This window comes from Antedon bifida, chromosome 2 (assembly GCF_963402885.1).
Source record: "Antedon bifida chromosome 2, ecAntBifi1.1, whole genome shotgun sequence".
Taxonomy (NCBI): domain Eukaryota; kingdom Metazoa; phylum Echinodermata; class Crinoidea; order Comatulida; family Antedonidae; genus Antedon; species Antedon bifida.
Window position 1 is genome coordinate 2280565 of NC_136227.1, and position 7989 is coordinate 2288553.

The 7989-nt window shown below is 35.0% G+C and overlaps 1 long non-coding RNA gene across 1 annotated transcript in view; it reads left to right on the forward strand.

Moving 5' to 3' along the window:
* LOC144835755 (uncharacterized) overlaps nt 1-5281 on the forward strand; it is a 167438-nt gene extending 162157 nt beyond the window's left edge. Inside the window, exon 6 of the long non-coding RNA XR_013611099.1 lies at nt 5271-5281. This is a non-coding gene — a long non-coding RNA (uncharacterized LOC144835755). The remainder of the gene's footprint in view (nt 1-5270) is intronic.
* Nucleotides 5282-7989: the final 2708 nt, after the last annotated feature.

The window sequence follows — 7989 nt, forward strand, 5'->3', positions numbered from 1 at the left end:
CTCACATCTGTAGGAATAGGGAAGACATGCGGAGAAATTGAATTGAGGACGAACTAATACGCTGACCTTGACAATGAACCTGCGGTAATGGCGCCAAGAGTGCCGAGTTACCCAGTGATAGTCTGCACCCTGGCATGTTTTCCCGCCAATTATGGTTAATAAACACACCGAGCTTAATCAATTTGTAGAGTGTCTCTTGAAATCTATAAATGAATATTTTAAGAAAATGATATATTATATAGGCCTATCCGTTTTGTGTTGAAATTTAATTTTCTTGACGGGTTTCTAACGTCATATTTTGAATTAAAGGTTCGCGTCAAACAATCTAGCTGAGTGCTTACTTTTGTTGACTTTCAAAATAACGATGTGAAGCGATTTAAATTGAAGCATCAACATAATTCGGTTTGTCAAAAGTCCTATACAATTTTATGAAAAAACGGAATCAACCAGTATAAAAAACATAATTTATAAGCAGTGCAGAACACCGCAATAAAGATGATTTTTTAAATTGTTTAAAGAAAAAAACACTTTGTAGGCCTAAAGGACAACTAAAGCTTAAAGTAGTCTTCATTTCAGACTATAGGCCTATATTTACGTTACACAACATGTTGACTACTGATTGTGAAACAAAAATAATTGATAATAAATCAGTATTTCTCAAATTATGAAATAGAATAAATAAAAAATGAATTTAATGAAGAAAGAACAATACTGTAATTAAAATTAACAGATCAATAAAAAAAGGAATTTAATAAAGAAAGAACAAAAACAAATTCTTTTTGTAAGAAATATTTCTTGTTTTAAATATAAACTTAGATCGCTTCATTTCTGCTTTTGTTTATCAATTATTTCCATCCCTGCTTGTAAACAACGCATCAACTATCCGCTAGCTTTTCGCCGTTTGATTCTTTTGCCGAAGTAAACAATATTAATATCGAGCGTATACACACATTCGGAAAACACCGACAATTACTTAACACCTCCTTGTTTGCTGGTAACCAAAATGTCATTACAATTTCAACAATATTGGCTGCGTTTGGTGTCAATATTCACAAACCGGGTGACAAACAGACCTTGGCCAGCTGCTTTTATGTCATTCCACGTTGAATAGAAATTCGCGCCAATGTGACAATATTCGCACTACCGTTTCAGTACTTTAACGCCGCTTGGTTTAAGTACGCAACTTAGCCGATTACGAACGCAAAGAGATCGCTAAACTAGAAAGCACGAATGTGTAAATTCAAAATCGCGTAACACATCTAAATATTCTCATCAAACGAACCAGAACTAATTTCCTAAGAGGTAATAAATGTGTGGTAAAGAGTAAACCCAGCACCGATTCTATTATAACATAGTTTAATGAACTAACAACGGTGTGAGAATATTATAATTGATTTTAACACTAATCAAAATTGCGTTTTAATACCACTGTGACTTGCCCTATTTCCTTTCAAAGACTACGGCTATTTAATATTGCACGTATAGCATAATTCGGACTTTTATAGGGAAACTTTCTATAACCATGCGCATAAATCATAGGTCATTATCAATGACATGAAATTTCACTTTAATTTTCACATTTTATTAGGCTTAATATTAATATCATGGTCGGTTACTGTAAATGAAAGCATAGTAGGCCTATAATCGGATATAGGCTAAATAATTAAAAAATATTTGGTACTATAGAACTTTGAATCTTTGGAAAAACCTTACTTTGGCGGAGAAAATGGTATTTAATGTGCTATGCGTAAAAATACTATTCAATTGTTTGTTTGTTGTGTTCTATAATATTGTACTGATGAATTGTGTTACCCTTAAAATTACGCCCTCTATAATCTTAACATTGTCAGTTAAAATAATAGCTAATAAACTTGACACTTCTCTACATGTTTGTTATTTCCGAAAAACATGATGTGTTTTTTTCGAAATGCATGCCGGGATGATGTTTGTTGATAATTGAATTTCACAGTACCATCTTTAAAAAGATATCTCTTCAACCCAATCAGCAGACGAAACCGTTGATAATAATTAGGGCGCAAACATTTGGCGCGCAAACTCAATACCTACTGACACTAAACCTTATTCCATGTGACAGCTAATCTTTGGAATTATAAACTTAAATAAAGGTGCCATATAATGTATGTATCTTTATTTAACGAGATTTATTTTCGCCCACAAATAAGTTAATCTGCCTTGCAATTACAGAATAAAACATGACATGTCTGGTAAAGTGGTGGAGTCTCGCGGGATTTGGTGTCAGATCTACAGGTTCGTGTGCATCAAAACCACTGCCAACTCGCGGGAATCTACAATCAGGGGTTGTCGTCTGCGATTAGTGACAATTAACGACTTTACGCACGAACAAGGGTTTAAACTGGTGGATGATGAGGCACGTCCGTTTCCAGCCTTTTTCTTTAAACAGTTTATGGCAATTTTTGTCCATACCGGACGCAGGTGCAATCCGAACATTTTTATAACAAATTAGCTTGCCATACTATATTATTCATTAATCCTATCCGTTTCTTTTTTAAATACGGAGTTTAAATAAGAAATAACAACAAAATCCGAAAAAAAACCCCACAAAATCGAGGATGCTCTCTATAAATATGATATGATCTGATAAAATTAGTTTTATTGTACGGATTAACCCTAGCTTTATAGAAAAGACTAAACTTGATGAATGACCTCTCAATAAATAAACCGTTAAAATATAAAATTAACCAACGAAGAAGTACATGTAGTAGGCCAAGAACTTGTAGCATCTTCACACACGTTCAAACGAAGGAAATTGATTCCATCGATTGTTTTTAAACACCTTTAAAACAACCTTGAAAAAACATATAGCATCAAAAATAAAGATCGACTAATTGCCAAATTATAATGTATATATACAAAAAAAATTGTGTAAAAACTTTAAGTAACATTGCCTTCGGGTAGACGATTCAGTCATCAATTTAGCGAAGTCGTGTGAGTGCGCCAATTGTCTGTTTTTACCTGAAATAATTACTGAAGGTAACAAGTATTAATATTGATCTAAGAAATCTTATCATTCATGTAATGGCTAACTATTTCCTAAATGTCTAAATTTATTGTTATATATTGCGCCTTCTCACGTTTTACTATCGAGTAATTTGACATCAATTTGTCAAGATTTTCACATATAAATCTAACTGCATTTTAACGGCGGTGAAGAATCGATTCAAACACACAAGTAAAAGAGCGCGCAATTCAGGAAACACATGCAAATGAACACGTCTGGCGCGTACACACTGATCGCGAGCATTCATTATATATGCACATAAATAGCTACCGTATCCTTATCACGTTTGAAATATGTCAAAACATTCGAGAGATAATGAGCGTTCATCAGTTTTTATAGTCATAATTTGTTATACAAGCAATCCACCTGACTATTTATACTGTTCATAAAAAAGATGTTCCGAAAGATAAGTTTTAGTTATCCGTAATAAATCAAATTTTATATTTTCATTGAAAAATGTCTATTCGTTTATAATTTCCAATATATTTTATTTTTATCCTATTTTCAGTGTGATTTCTATATCTCATTTAATTTTCTATTCCATTAATATATAAATAATGTAATATAATTCTAATCTATATGTAAAATCTTAGGAGCCTAAGAGAACAGTAACTTTTAATTGTAACATCATTTTAATCTATGTAAGCTTAGGAATGAGGTGGACATTTTCTCCATCTTTTCGTTTTCTGTATATTCATTAAATTTGAAATAATAAATCTATTTTTTAATGGTTGAATTGAACAAATAAGAGAATTTTCAAATTAGTTTCACCAAAGGATCTGAACCAGACTTGATAGCTGCCAACGTTTTAGTTGAATGCAACTTAAACACTTATTGAAAACCAAAGCGATCAAACGACATTAAATTGAAGTGACCCATTAATGTCAAGTTGAGAATAAGTTGTAGCGGTGCTGTAAATTACCATGTAAAAATCATGTTCAACATTTCCTTATTCAATATTGAATAATTCTGCAAGTTGAAAAATTTGTTGAGGAGAAGTCCATGTCCAGTACAATAACTCATAATAATGTAAGCATTGTGTTTAGCCTTAAGCTAACTTTTACATTTTTGTAAATGATAACATGCGATAACATTCGCAAATATGCTAATAGGCACACTTAGAAGATGTTTAGCTTTGATTAGTTCCTGTGTAAAGGTTTACTAATTGAACGACGAGTTTATGGTGACAGATTTTATCAAAGGAAATGATCACTATAATGTGAATATTAACACAGGACCTCATTTTGCTATTGAGTCACTCCACACTGGTTGGGCCTAGAGGAGGAAACGCGCGACGAGCAATGACCTTTGGGCGCGGTTACAGAGCCGTCTTTGCTGCCAACAGCTGCCTTCGCAGTGGTGGTGGTAGCTGAGAATGTCCAGGCTTAGGCGATTTAGTCTACCGGACCTTTACTAGAACGATGATATGCTAAAGAGCAACAACTGGTCATTTCAAGTTCTTATCTCTTCGATGAATTCCTTGTTTTTCTAATTGAGTGATGTCCAAATTTCGGCAACACTGCAGCGGACGCGTCTGCTGTTCCCATACGGTTGTCCACACGAACATACGTCTGAATATGTTAAGCCCAAACAATTATAAACTTAATATAACTTGTTGAAATCAAACTATGGCAACTGTGTGTAGTTATTGCATATATTTTATCCCAAGAGACTAATTGATGAAAGAATTGATCAAATATTTTCATAACTAATGTGTTTTCTTTTCTGTTTCAGCAAAATAAGTGTTAATTGCGACCACCTCTTCCTGACCGTCCAATTAGCCAACGACACCTCGACGACGTCCAATCCTCAGTGGAGTTTAAAGATCTGTGATCACACAAACAAACAAATCCCACGTTAGACCTATACTATTAATAGTACGTATTACAGTTTTTTCACCTTTTAAATCGTAAAACTATGGCTATTATTTAGTGTATTTGTTTGTAGGCCTAATTTTGATTCTGAAACAAATTTCTGTCGGAATTGTCTCTGCATTGTAAACACTCTCTGCAAATACCCCAATTGTCAAACTCGGGTCATAGAATAACATGAAAACAAGACAAACCAAAGAAACTGAACTACAATATTAATCATTGAAATAACATTACTGAATCGAAAGGAAATGACATTATCAAGGGAATTAGTTGTGACGTTATACAGGTTTCCAGTCACTATTTTTGACGGCATTAAAATCTGGACTGGGCCATGCCTAGAATGAACCCACGTGCAGCACAGCAGCCTGTCAGTGCTCGACGATTCGTTTCAGTAGATATTGTAATGAGCGATGAAGACACGGCGCCATTATGCACTATGAACTCCCCCACGAGAAGACTATCACCTCGGGGCTGATGAAAATAACTATTATTACAATGTTTTCATAATTTTATCATTTTCACTCAAATGTATACATCTACCAAGCAGCATAAGTTGAATGAGACAATGAAAGGATTGCGGCCGGCTGATCATGCGCAAACGTGAGTGTGTCCAGATCGGCTTGCTTGGTTTATAAAAAAGCTCACACAGTCAAATCACTGAGATGTCTAAAATATGTTTATAAAAGCAATAAAACCCTCGATGGGTACCACTGGACTCGGCATATTTATGTCCGTCCTGGCGTGCCATACTAATCGAATGCAGTCTTAGCCACAAATGAACTGACACACATTAAAAGACGCAGACGACGGACGAACGCACAACTGAACAATATCCAACACCTGTCCAAACTCCCTTCTGGAAGGCGCTCACTTCCAGGGCAGACGATAAAATTATGCCTTTAACGTCTCATAGTTTCAGAAATTATTAAACCGTTCATGATGAGCTCTAGTGATTTGATTACCCCAAATGGTCATACAGCATTAACTAATTTAACACAATGACGTATGTATATAAGCGCAACGCAAGGAACTTTTGACCAATCGGATTACCCGAACTGTCGCTTTGGTCAACCAACTTTCGTTGAGCGTACGTTCTTGCGTTGCGCGTCTAAATGATAATCAACAGGTGGTCATATGGGGCATCGTATCGTGATCTCATCCGCCGCGTTTCGACTAAGGTGAAGTCTGCAAACGACACCATACAGATCCGATCTACAGGGAAATAAAAATGAAGGTTTCTATTGTATAAATGTCAAAATTATAAATACATGAGGACCTTCATGACATTATCCTGAAACAAGTACAGACAATTGCGTTCACAAAATGATATTGCACACGCGTGTCAAACGCATTTGGTAGTAATACATTCAAAATAGTACAAACAGAGGAAAAACAAAAGGGATACCACAATCAACAATATAACGCATGGAATTAATTAATCTTCACCAACAACATTTCCCAGATTACAATACTTATCAGAGTGCATTACTCGGGAACCAGTTTAATGACTGCCACCAACGACTTAAAAAGTTTGTGGCACAGTTAACCAGTATACCAAAGAATGTGCGTTGGGTTAATTACTGTACATTATCTGTATCAACGTATCCTTTAACGTACGATTGCGATAGAGGATGAAATAATAATTGTTAATCTGATTAAAAATATCATTATGAATTAAAAAAGGAGATTATAGGAAGATTACTTAGATCAAGAGAATGCATAGATAAGAAGAAAAAGAACATAAAGAATTGAGATCAGACAGAATGGTGTGTATTGAGGATACATAATCTAGATCCTACACTATCAAAAATGTCAGCTATAAATGACAAATAAATAATGACATTTTATGGTAATTCTTCGGAAAAGATCAAATAAAAATACCTGAATTACATGTAACTGTTTTATGTGACATGTTAAAACCTTATAACTACCGCGACCGAGGCCTACTGATTATCAGACGATACAATGAACCTACGCGCGCGTGACAGTGGGCTTAAGGGGGGTTATTCAGGCTGTATTAATCCACTCTGATCAATCAAAGTAGGGGAACGCTACTACGAAGGAATCCACCCTCCCTTAAGCTCTGCCTACACTATCAAATGTTATGTGACAAAAAATGTGATGTGCCCATATATGGACATGATGATATCATATCACTACCATATTTGGAAATATCACTACCATGTTTGAGCATATCACACTTTTCTGTCAAACTAGTTTGATAGTGTAGATAGAGAGCTTTACTCTATACAGAGAGTCATTTCAAACTCCCCTACCCTAAATTCTCAATATTACTTCACAATTAACCTGACCTCCAACAAAATGGTTAACAGCATGTTATAGTTTATAAGTGTTGTCTGTTTGTTTTTCAATCGCACTAATATTTGGGAAGGAAACATGATTAGTGGATACAACAATTATACGTTTAATGCTAGTTTGTGTTCTATCTGAATGTGTCACACTTTACTACCGATCGAAGGCCGATGGACTCCAACAGCCGGTGGCGTTCCAGTAGCAAAATTCGGGCATAACCATGTTCACCCTTCTTGCCTGAGCAAAGGCTGTTGCAAAATAAAAATGAGAAATAGGCCCCTACAATGACTAAAGGAAAAATCAAGTAACATTAAATGCTGCAGTGTGGTTGAAAATGACTCCACACATGAGACGCGAATGGCTATCAGCATTTGCACACGTGCGTCTCTCGGCGTGAAGTTCCGTCCACTTGAATAATGCGCACATAACCCGTTTTCCGCACTATGCGCAACGTAAAGCTCTGTCTACACTATCAAACTAGCTTGACAAAAAAAAGTGTGGTAAAAAAAAATGTTATAAAAAAAATATGGTAGTGATATGCTCAAATATGGTAGATTATTATTATTATACGGTGGATTATTCTTATACGCTTTTTGTTGTTCAGCTTTAATTAACTTAATTAACTTTAATGTTTTACAGCAAATCTTAAACTTGAAAAAATATGAAATGAAAGTCGACATTATTATTGTGACTATTATTTCCGCTTTGAAAGTAGCCAGCCCCTTAATGGTGTATTTTGTACAACACTTATGTTTGATGTAC